Raw genomic sequence first — 12,675 nt, 5'->3', positions numbered from 1 at the left:
ACCGCATTTTTTCCATAAACAGCTAATGGTCTTGGATCTGTCAATGTAACTAGCACATGCCTGATTTTTCAGAAAATGAAGCGCATCATTGCAATAAGACATGACAAATAGCAAATGCTAGTTTAAAAACAACTAATTTTTACAAATTCTTTCACTTTATAAAGGCTTACAAGTTTCCTGAAACTTTCTTTTTTAAAAGAGACAGAATAGAACGTTGCAACATCTCATACAATGCAACATAAGGATTCATCCTGTGTACCACCGCAGCAGAGGAATGGAAAAACCAGCAATATTGTACCCTTTCAGTTCAAGAAGAGGAATTCGTTGTATCTTCATAGGTTAGAGACCATGCTGCACATCCACAAAGGACATGGTTAGCCAGGAGTAAGTAAATATCATTCACTTAGTCAAGTAGAGAAAGCCTTGAGCAGTATCAAGTTCTCCACTGATACCACTGCTGTTAATGTTCTACCACAAACACACGGTTGTTAGAGGACAGAGACAATCAGCGGAATAATATAAATAAGAAAGACAGGATATTTCAGCTGTGAAGAGATAATACAGCCTTTATTCACATTAGCTGAACACAGCTAACAGTGTTGCGAAGTTGGAGGCAGATGCTGCTTTGAGTTCAGGCATCAGTAGGCAGATTATGCCTGCGTAACACCAAACATGTCGACCAGAGCGCAAGTACTCTGCTGCTGATACCTACAGGACAGGCAGGTAGGCAGCAGGCAAACAAACTTTCTTTGCCAGCCCAGATGTGGTAAAAGGAGGAGAGAAGACAGAGGACTTTGCACTTGACATCAGACACGCTGGATCATTTTTGATTCAAAATAAAAGCCAAGCACTGGAAGCCCAGGCAAAGGAGATCCCTGTTCTCTTCTGTTTCTCTTTTCCAAGGGCTGGCATGGCAGGCATGAATGCCCCCTAAGGAAAACAAACTCCAGACCTAAGCTGGCATTTAAAGCTCTTCAAATAGTATTTACAGGAAATTACATAAATCCAGGGCAGCTCCTCAACTTGTTTAATTGAACATCACTGGCAATTTCCTCTGCTTTACTTGCCCCTTTAGCAAAGAGAGCACTTATGTGCAGAGCAGGTTGTACCAGAGACAACAACCAGAATTCAGCATGCTTCTGCTGGGCTCATGCCTCTAGTTATTGAACAGCTAAGATGTTGTGCTGGTTTGACTGAAAATGAGTTAATTTTCTTCATGCAGTTAGAAACCTTTCTTTTTCGTAGCTAGCATGACCATTGTTTGGACTGAGTTTGAGAACAAGAAGATAACACCCCAGGACAGAGCTAATGTTTTTAATTGTTCTGGTCTGAGAGCCTAGGTCTCTGAGCTCTGCCCACAGGTGTGAGGCAGCTTGGAAAGGGGTACAGATGGGGCAGACCTTGACTGACATCCAGACTGATCAATAAGAATATTCCACAGCATCATACTTCATATTTAAGGAGAGTCAGAGCTGGGATAGAAACCTGTTCAAGAGAGTTCTGTTTGGGACTTTATTTAATTCGGCCTTTTGCCATCCTGCTGTTTTGCAGAGGCTTCTGGACATTTCTGCCTTTTTCTCTCTTCTCCAGGATTGGCTTTTCCAGACCAGGGAATCATCAGCTGTTCTCTCTTCCCAGGACTGGCTGCTTGGAGTGGATGGAGTTCGTGAGGAATTGCGTTGAGTATCTTTTATTTTATATTCTATTTCCATTTTATATATATTATTACTACTAGTAGTATATTAGTGTTATTTAGTTATTGTATTAAACTGTGTATCTACAAGTTTCTCACTTCTCTTTCAATTCTCTCCCCTATTCAGGGTGGGTATTGGGGGGAAGTGAGTGAGCAGCTACCAGGGTTATATTGCTAGCTCAGGTTAAACCACAACAGATGTCATCTAGGAAAACTCAACACATGACGAGCACCACCTTGGCTGCTGCAGCTCAGCGAGGACATGTCAGCAGAAATGCTGCTGCAGAGCCTCCTTTAACACCCTGAGAGCAGCAGAGGCACCAGTACACAAGGTTCTTCCTCAGCCCTCAGGAATGCAACCATGCTTGGTGTCCTGCAGAGAAAATTCAGGCTGAAAGGAGGCACACCTCAGTCCTGTGCTGGTGGAAAGCTAGAAACACTCCATCAGTGCCCTTGAAGTACTTCAAGGGCAAAATTATATTACACAGAAACAGCCTTTTGTTGAATAAATGGATAAAAGGTTCTAATGGATACACAAAGCTTCAAATGTAAAAAATTGGGTTTTGTGGAGTTGCCTGCGTAACTGCTTCCTGAATGGCAGAGATGATTAGTTGTCCACAGTCACTGTCTTCTTTAGAAAAATAATCCAGAAGCCTCAGATAAAACTGGGTGGTGGCAGGTGCACATCAAACAGGATGAAGCACTTCTCTGCAAACCATCATAGCGTGGGACTCCCTGACACAGGATGCTGAGGATGTCACAGGCATCCACGGGCTGCAGAAGTGGCTGTTTTTTTCTTCCCTGAGTTTGTCAAAAATATCTGTTTTGGTGAAAATTTTATGAGCCACAAAGAGCCAAAAGAGTATACTAGGAAAGTATCATTACACATTTATGCTGGGAAGAATGAAAGTATCTGCCATTAACTGCTGTTGGAGATGTATTGCTTGGTTAAGCCTGGCCATTCCTCAGCATGAATAGAGGCTGCTTTCCCATCAGCAGGAACCACCCTCGAAGTACAGTCTCTCACCAAAAGATTCTCAGCATTTGCTGCATTTTCACGAAGGACAGTGCTATGAACTAGGCTTGGTACTCCAACAGCCAAAGGTCAGGCCTCACCAGAGCCATAACTTGGGTGCCAAACTCAACTCAGACCTCCCTTTGAGTCCTCAGGTTCTAGCTCTCTGTATAGTACCAGAACAAAGACTTTCCTTTCCAACAACAAGCTGAATCTTGTCTTAGCTCAGCAGGAGCTCTCCTGGACTGCTTTATCCATGCACGCTCATCCAGTAATCACTGTTTAAGTCAGTTACCCTCTCTAGGCATCTTTTCACTTGTTCTCACCTCTGTTGTAAGAGAGAGAAACAACTGGTGTTAGCTTCATGGAAGATGATCTTTCTGCCACCCAACCTCAGGATGCTGAACAAGAAAGCGGTTGACTGCTGCCTCTAGTTGGCTCCCATTTTTTTTCTGTCATGGCTTAATTAAATTTCCCAACAGCCACCTACTGTCCTGAGAAGAAGCCCCTCCTGGCCAGCTGCAAGTTTTCCTTAGCCACTTCAGGGTCTTCATTGCACAAAGGCTAAAATCCTGTGACAATCACATCTCTTCTGGAGTACCGCAGGTGTAAGCTCACAGAAGTGGGCAAGCGCCTTATCTTTGTTGATCAGGATCCTTGATCTTGAAATCAGCCTCATGCAAACAAAAATTCATAGCCTTATGCTGTCCTCAAACAGCTACCCCTCCACCCCCAATAAAATATCAAACCAGAACATCAGATCGCCCAATCCCCCTTCAAAGGAGAAACTTCTTTCTGGTAAAGCACCCACTCACAGTGCTTACTGAATGCATGTGATGGACTGATTTCTTCTCCAGCTGAGACAAGTTCTCTGCAGCACTTGAAATGTGCTTATCCAGAGAGCTGTAACTGTAGGGGGATGCATGAAGTTCAAGCATCTTTTCCTCATCCCAGGAAATTCACCTCCAGTATCTTGACAACTGGACATGGTGATCTCATCCCCATAATCTTTTCTGGGCTGTATGTTAGCAATGGGACCAGGGTGAGAAGCTTTACCTCACTACTCTGAATCTGCAAGATGCACTTAAAGGACAAAAGCAGTTTGCAAAGATTAACAAGTAGGATGAGTATGTAGAGGATTTCTACAGCACCACAACTCCCTGGAGAAAGCTTTCTATGGCTAGTACTGTATTGGTTTTGCCCAGGAGCAATATATAGGACCCATGGACAGTTTGACCTTTCTGCAAATGCTATTAAAACAACAGAGCTGAGGCAGCTGGGTGAAGTCAATTTCCAAGACGACAGTTAATGCATTTTCTGCCTCACAGAGATGAAAATGGCCATATGCACAGGTGAATAACACTTGGTTACCTCTCAGCTAAGAATCTACCCTAATAACAGTGGGTGTAAAGTACAATTGTTCTGGGAAAGATAAAATTACTGGGGAGGGAGGAATATTCTCCTCTTTGCCAAAGGCTGCCACTGAGTCAGAAGCTCACAGCAGCAACACTGGTGTAGGACTACAGAAAAGGGCAGAGGGGAGTGGGGAAGGTAGACAGGTGTGCTTATGAGAGACAGTGGAAAGTTTCCTGACAAATGTTTTTAAAGAAAAATTTCTAAGTCTTCACAAAGTATGTAGTAGAAAATACTGAGCTTTTAATCTAACCATCTCAAGACATTGATTTCATAAGAAAACATCACAATCCCACATATTCTAAGCATGTAGTTTTTCCTCTTTACTTCTGAAAACGTAACCATTGCGACTTTTACTCTAAATCAGCAGTTTCCCAAATCAATGAGTCACTAGAATTAGTTAAGCAACCTGCAGAACCACATCAGAAATAAGAGCGAGTTTCTTCAGTTCAACATTTGCAAAGACCTTGCGTGATCCAAAGTGAAGCATTAACCATCTGTTAATTAAGCACCACCAACTCTGGAAAACCAATCAATGAATTTTCCTCTGTCCATCATGGGAATAACGACCATTTTCTGCAGTGATATACAATGCTACTGCACTCAGCGAGTTCTACGCTCCTGCTTTAAACCAAAAGCAGGAAGTCAGAACAGAAAGTTCCTTGGGAGAAACTCTGCTGAGACACAGCAACTCACAAGCTTGTTCAGACTTCCTTCTCAAATAATTCCTTGCCTAAATGAGAGACTTCCCTCCCCTCCACCCCGTTCCACAACCCTATTTCCTCTCTCTGCAAGTGTCCCCAAATACCTCGAGTGGCAGGACAGTATTGCTCCCCTTCCCTGGAACCGTCAGTATATTCCACAGCAAAAAGCCAGCAGAGAGTGAACACTGCCACTGTAGAGTATCAGAGCAGGGCCACGCTAGGAGGTGTGGTTTGCAATGTTCCCTACGCATCTCATCCCCTTTCTAGCATAGGCTTGTAGCCATCAGTTCAGAAAGCAGCTATTAAGCTCCCAAGGTAAATTCCTTGTAGTCCTTCCTTATGCACAGCTGTGAAGGAGAAGGGCTTGTTTCTGAGCTGCCTTAGGCAAGAGGGAAAGAAGTGGTAAGCAGACAATCCCTTGTCTCATGCTGAACTTCCCTGAGAAACTCTAGCTGTGCTCGTAGGTAGCTTGCTGCCTACCTCCCATCTGATTTCAGCAACGGCAGGGCTGGAAACTACCCGTGAATCCTGCCTCAAGCTTAATTCCACTTTTAGATAGCTGGCAAACTGTTTCACAAAGAGAAATGCAGAGAGCTTAGGAAAAAAAGAAAGGCAAAGCATAAGATGACAGTGCAAGGAACATCCTTCCAAAGTACCTTAAAACACACTCCAGAGGTGGTGTGTACACCCCAGAACTTCCTCACTAAAGCAGCCGAAGATGCCACCCTCTATCCTGCCTCCGACCAAAGCACCTCTCTCTCTCACAGCACCACCAAAATGAAGTAAAGCCACACCTGGCTGCTGACAGCTGGATATGCTGATGGGGATTTATCGCTCAGTGGCAGCTCCAGGGCCTCCAGGCACCATGAAGTTGCCCTAGGCTGTGTCAGGTCCCACTAGTTAAGCCTGAGGACCTCTTGGAAAGTGACAAAGAAAAAAAAAAAAAGCATGTTGAGACCCTGGCAGGCTGGCTCTTCATCACCTGGTATGGCTTTGTCCTCTTTGCTCACCCTTGCCCCAAATGCTTGTGTCAGCCCTCAAGGATAATATTTGCCCAGCAAATAAGCCTTGCCATACAAGCCAGAAGTGGGCAAGCCCAGCCTCTACAGAGAGCAAAAAACACTCTTCCACCAGTTCCACTGAGAAGACTCCAGCTGGTATCTGAACAGCAGAGACCTCATGAACCTGCAAACAGAGGAGCTCCAAATAGCTCCAACCTCCCAGCAGCAAACAATAATGGAACCTGCAGAAAGCAAAGGTAAAGGCAGGTCCTTCTCCATGTATTTTAAGATTGTCATTTCAAAACCCAGACTAAAAAATGTACATGAAGACTACTATAAATGATCACATTTGTCTTTAATACAGGTTTAACAGGGCCAGCAAGCTCCCCTGAGCCATCGGGGTGGGGGGGTGTGGGGTGCTCTGAGCTGCCAGAGGGTGACTCTGCTCCATTCAGGTCAGGATGATCACCTGTCAGGATGATCACCTCTCCTCACCGGCTCAGCTTTTCCTCAGCCCCAGGACCACACATCCCTTTGGAACAAGCTCTAGCACTGTAGGTGAGGCAAAAAAACCCAAATAAGCCCATAACAAGCAAGGTACCTGCCTCTGAACAGAAGAGTTTACTCACCATTTTGTTTATCATTGCTGCAGAGGTGATGCTTATCGCTGAAGCATGGTCTTGGCTGGGATGCTGCTAGAACAGCACAAGAAAGGGAGCAAGCTGCTCTTCTACACCACAGCCTGTACTGTCTCTAATCTCCTCCTGGGGTCCTTTATAAAGCTTCTCTTAGTATTGACCAGAACAAAAATGCTTATCAAACACAAAAAAATAGCATTTTGGAGCCACATGAAAGAATCCTTAACATTACATGGAAAAGGTCAGGAAATACAAGAAGATACGGTTCCCATAGTAATGCTAATTCAACCATACTGCACATCCTGTGTATTCAGTGGTACCTGTTGAAAAGAAAAAGGCTTCATGCACTGATCCCGAAAAGGTTTTTGATTTAGTAAAGACACTTGAATACCACCCTCCACACACATAATTTATTGTTCAGAGAAGTGGATTTTCAGATTGAATTGGATTAAACCAATCTAAGCATCATTACAGCTCCCCATTTCTAGGGCAACAGCAAGAGCTCTCAAGCATGATTACAGACTGAACGTTATTTGCCCAACCTGAATAGAGGAAAGGGATCCAGGCATCAGAATGAGTTGACTCGCCAAATTGCAGTCAGCACCAATTCTGCACTTGGATGCAGCAGGGAGGTGGTAAGGAGAGAGGGGAGAGAATAACCGACCAGTCCCCACACACCCATAACTAGTAAATGTTAATCCATTTCTATAAATGCTTGTTTATTTGATACTGGCAGCTTGAAAGATTCCCCTGCCTGGTATCCCACCTCACGAGTCTGGAAACAGGTTGCGAATGAATTACAGCCATGCTGACCTCTCTCCAGCGCAAATCTGTGTGTTGCTCTGCTCTCTGAGCTCTTATCTTCATGCTTTACATAAAGCCCACACCGCTTTTCCTGGAGGGAACAAGTGGTCCACTTGCATTTAGCAGCTTCGCCTGATTTGCATTGGAAGCAAAAGACTCTTTTTGTACCATAGGAAACACATTAAATCAAAGGGGTTTGTGCATCTGTACTGGAGCAGAGGATTACTCCTCTGGCTATGTGTCTGGGAGGAAGGAAAGGTAGAGCAGAGACCTTGCAAACTCCTTTAAGAGGCAAAGAGAGTGGGGAAGAGGGAAGGCAGCTCTCAAGCCCAGGAGCTAAGTGTGCAATAGAAAAAATATGTCCATTTGTGGGGGTATTTGCATGTGTCCTTTTTCCCCTCCCATAAATCTGAATTGTTTTCCTAGTTCCCATAATCTCAGACAGAAGGACAACAGACATCTTTGAACTCACAAGTGAAGAAAGGATCTGGCAGCGCTGCTGCTGAAGAGGTCCTCAGCCCTGCTAGACATCAAGGCACCCACACAGCCCTGCTCAAAGGACATCGAGCAGATGGAACTGCTCATGCAGCAACATCAACCCCAGAGTCCACAGCAGGACACAGGTATAAGAACATACAGCAGAAATCCTTCTGCACACAAGGTTGCTGGGTGACTCTTCCTTCACTCACATCCCTCAGGCCCTTGCTGTCACATTCCCTTGGGGTGCACCCACCTTCCCTTTTGGGCTCCAGCATCAAGTCTCCATGTTAAAGACACTTTGCAACCCTGCCCACAGTTGCAATGCCTGGCTATTCCTTGGAGCTGCACAAATTCCAGCCGGCATTTAGCTGCACCTGCCAAGGGTAACAAGGATTTGTTCATGCTTTATCTTATCTAAGCAACGACGACACTCGTCCTTCTTGGGCAAAGCTCAACAGCTCTGCACCTGCCAAGGAGGAGAGCTGGGCAGGGGCCAGGAGCTTCAGCCTGCAGTGATTCACAGCAGGGCGGGATGGCTCTGCTGCCCTGCCTGTTCCACCCCACAAACAATTGGGCACCTAGTCCACAAGGAAGAGTTATGAGGAAAATAAGACTCAGCAATATTTACACATCTCATCCCACCTCCACCTCAGCTGCTGGCATGGGGCATACAGCTTACCTTGCCTAGACACAGTACAGCCACACTAGTCCTTGCCAATACATAAGCCAGTTGATTTTACTTTAGGAGTTAGACCATTTGTCCAGAGAGAAGACTTCAACATCCATCGTGCTGTCAACCTACAGGTCACCTACAGCTTAAATTCCCAACTGGAGATGAGTTCAGTTTCCTCCTCCTTATTTTACAGAGAAGAAACTGAGACAGATAAAAGCACTACTCTTACTCACAGATGTTTTGCTGAATAAGATGAAGAAGCATTCAGCTACTATAACAGTGAGGGCCACAAGGTTTTCCTGTATTACATTTCATATGTGCCTCCCTGCACCTCTCCCAGGCTCCCACTATACCCAGCCAAGGAATTACAGGTAGCCTGTGAGCCTGCAGTCTGCTTCTAACCCTCCTTTTCGAGAGGCTGGACTCACCTAGCTACGCCTAGACATAGCTGGGTTTTTCCCATAAGGTTTGCTTTCCATAGCCAAAAATGGCATATTTAGACATACCACAATTCTATTTTTACCACCACACAGCTACCAGTTCTACTCCTCCAAAGGTCCGCAGATACCCTGCTTGTTATTCTTGTGAAGAACTTGAGACAGGAATGAATAAACAGCTAGATACTGTTACCTTGATGGCACAGCTGGAACAACTGACCTGGACATTTTCTAAGCCTTCGCTGCATTGCTTTAGCCTTCATCCACCACATGTGCTAAAGGCTAATTCTTTTCAAAAAGCTGCAGGAGAGGTCTTAAGAGGTCTCCCCTTATTCATACTCATCTCCTTTTCAAAAATGCAAGCTGCCTCAGCCCATGATACATCATCTGCTGTGAACAGTGACATCTTTGCATCTGCCAGGATCTTACCAGCATCAAAAGCTTGGGCCAGCTCCATGCCCAGATGGCACTGGACCACCACAGCAGATCTCAGGAGATTCAGAACTCCCCATCACATTTTTTAGAGGTCTCCTGCCATCCTCAGAACAACAAGGTGCAAGTAATCCTCAAACGTTCTTCTGAAGCAGGCAGTCCCTTCCACATAGATGGGGCCATTAACTGGTGCAGAAAAGTGATACAAAGTCTTGTACCAGTACAGAGATTAAAACTACAGATGCAGGGACAACAGCTCCTCCTGCAGATGACATCTCTGCTAAATTAACTGCAGTCACACACTTCATTAGATAGAAAGCTGGGATGTTGTAAGACTCTGCTCTCAACCTTATTACTTGACAGATTTTCCTCCAGCTATGCCAACCAGATGAGAGCAGTGTACCCTTCCAGAGCATTGTATCATACTCCATTTCCTCCAAAACAAACCTAGGATTAAAGTCTCAGTCTCTAAGAGCACAAGACAGTATTTGTTTCTGCTTTAATTTTCTATGACACATGGTTAAGAGAAAAACACTTGGTTAAAAAGCCCATAGTGCTTTCCAATCATGTTACCCCAACCTAAATGAAGCACAGAAGGGCCCGCCATGGCTCCAGACTTCATTTGAAAGTTCACAGTACCACAATCTATGCACAACCCACAACAGCTATTAACCTGAGGTTTGGCATTTCATTTGTTATTCCACTTGAGGCCCCTCAGTCCTGCAATCAATTGAAAAACTGAGATTCAAGCATTCCTTGTGGCTTAAACAGACATGCAGAAATCTCCAAGACAATCAGAAATCAGCATGAGAAAGCAAATTAAAAACATCTTTTTAAAAAAAACCCCAAACACGTATGTCATCCCATAGCACTTTTTCTTTTTAAAGTGTCTGGCTGACGTTTTTTAAAAGGTACGGGCTGACAAACCTTTTGAACATACGGCCTGAGAAGCGCACATTGTGCTCCTTGCCACAGCAGAAGCACACAGGAACACTTAGTGAATCCACCCCAGTGCTCCTTGCATGGCTGCAGAGGTCAGGTTTGCTAACCAAAATGTGCAATTAAGTCCCTGCCTAGGGAAATCCTCCTCAGCATCAGCCAAAAGATCAAAGCTTTAGGATGCAAGATGGGGAAAAGAGGACACTGCTTGAAAAGTATTAAGAGGGGTAATCAAAATATCAACAGCATCTCCCTTTCAAGCTGCTGGGCTATCCATACCTCAAAGGATACCAGTGACAAAGGACAAAAAGCCTTACTAATTGTAGTAATTCTGCTCTTGTGATGCAACAACAAAATGGATCATTCCAGTAAAGGAAGTATTTCCACCTTAGACTTTATATGAACATCAAGCAAAGGAACCGGGACAATGCTGCTCCACTCAGTGGAACATTTGCTACAGCTGAAGTTTCTTGTCATTGTCTTTATATCCCAGATGAGCTCCTGCGAGCAGGTGAAGAGAGGCAGAAGGATTTGGTCCCCAGAGCAGCCTTATCAAATAAAAAAGATTTAGACCAGGGGTGTCAAACCCCTTTTCACCCATGGCCACGTCAGTCTTGCGGTTGTCCTAAAACTACATCCGGCCCTCTGAAGGTAACTGCGAGGCTGACATGGCCCCGGGTGAAAAGGGATTTGACACCCCTGGTTTAGACAGCTAGTAACATGTGGGCTGTATTATGGAAAACCAAACCTAGTTTATAAGGATCAATATCTGAAAAGCTCTCTGACCATGAAGAACATTGTGCATGGAGCTATGCTCATATGATGCGTGTTATTGTCAATTGTCCTCATTCCCTTAGTTCATTCTCTGAGGCTGCCTGGCAAAGCCACGAGTAACAGCAGGCCTCCAGCACTGTCTGTGTGTTGCTAAAGACAGCCCCACACGGAGTCCTCCTTTGCAATACAATCTTCAGATCAGTAGATGGTAGGGTCTTGATTCATTAGCTGCATCAAATATGGGTGGGGGGAGAAATTTTCCTATTTGAAAATTAGATGCAATTTCCGCTGAACCTGGGTAGGGCAAGGCTAGAAGTTACCCGTTTTCTGAGAGCCCCTTAATGCAGACCAGCCATCATCTCCATCAGAATAAGCAAGGACTCAACAGGTCACATCTAAACAAGCAAGCTGTTTGGATTATCCTGCCTTCTCAGGACATTCCTGAGCACGGCCATCTCCCTGTGTCTGAGGCTGGCAATGGCTGTCCTCTTTTCCCCTCGGCTGTTTTCAGGAAGTCCTACAGGAAGGACCTGAGGTTCAACACACAAGTTCACTGAAGTGCATCACATGTGCACGGGATGTTAAAGAGAAAGACGCTGCAGTCTCAGGAGAGGGAAAGTTTTGGAATTTTTCCCTTCAAAGAGAAGGAGAAGCAGCACTAACACAGGTACTACAGGGTCCCACAGTATCTTTACTGCACAGTGTCATCTGCACCTCAATTGTGGCAAGAAAGAACATTCCCTGAGCAGAAGATGCTGAAAAAAAGCAAAAAGAAATTTAAAAAATCTCCATGCAGGTCCACCATGCAAAACCAAAGCCCCTAGACCTCATCCCGAAGGAGTCTGCAGGCTTCAGAGCAACAGAGGGCAGAAGGTGGAGGGGATGGCAGCTCCCTCACCCGCACCGGAGCAGGGCAGTGCTCCTACCCACAGCCACAGCTACGCCTCAGGAGCAGAGCGTGGTAGAGGACGTGGCTTTGCACAGGAACGTGGATCCTCTATACCTGTCCTTCGCCAGCAAGGGACCACCAACAGCTGAGGACGAGGCAGGTATGATGCTCTGGAGAGGCAGGACCCCCGCAGCACACAGAGCCCCCCCAGCCCTCCGCTCTCCTCTCCCCACAGCCGCAGCGGAGGGACGAAGGAGGCCGACGAGGGGCAGCCGCTCCCCAACACCTCGCCTGCTGCGTCCTCGCCGGCTCCCCGCTGCGGGCTCGGGCCCCTGAGGGGTCCTGCCCGGCGGCCCGGGCACCAAGGGCCGCACAAAATGGCGGGGGGCGGCCGCCCCGGTGAGAAGACCCGTCCCCAGGGGCAGCGCGCCCTCAGCCCGCCCACCCCGCTGCTGCCGGTGCCGCCGGCGCCGCCCGCCCCAGGGAGCCCCTCACACCACTTACCTGCTCCTGGAGAGCGGAGCGACGCGGGCACCTGCGGCCGCCCTGCCTGGGGGAGCGGGCGAGCGGAGCCGCCGTTAGCGCTACAGGCGGCCCCGACCCGGAAATGAGCGGGGCGGCGGGCGGGCAAGGGAAAACCGGCCGTACGGCCGGGCCGGGGCGAGGGGCGCCCGGGGACAGCTCCCAGCCGCCTCCTCCTGCCCCTCGAAATGAGCGGCAACCCCCACCCACAACCATCGCCCACAAGACACGAAACCCGCAGGCTGGGGCTGGCGCACCCAG

General features: G+C 46.7%; 1 protein-coding gene across 1 annotated transcript in view; it reads right to left on the bottom strand.

The window, feature by feature from the left end:
* The window catches only part of CRACR2B (calcium release activated channel regulator 2B), a 48,569-nt gene extending 36,105 nt beyond the window's left edge, over positions 1 to 12,464 (bottom strand). Inside the window, exon 1 of the mRNA XM_065635024.1 lies at positions 12,397 to 12,464. The gene's annotated coding sequence lies outside the window, so the exon portion shown is untranslated. The remainder of the gene's footprint in view (positions 1 to 12,396) is intronic.
* Positions 12,465 to 12,675: the final 211 nt, after the last annotated feature.

The sequence above is a fragment of the Caloenas nicobarica genome, chromosome 5 (assembly GCF_036013445.1).
Source record: "Caloenas nicobarica isolate bCalNic1 chromosome 5, bCalNic1.hap1, whole genome shotgun sequence".
Taxonomy (NCBI): domain Eukaryota; kingdom Metazoa; phylum Chordata; class Aves; order Columbiformes; family Columbidae; genus Caloenas; species Caloenas nicobarica.
Note: the sequence above shows the minus strand (reverse complement) of the source record. Positions and strands in the feature narration are given on the sequence as shown.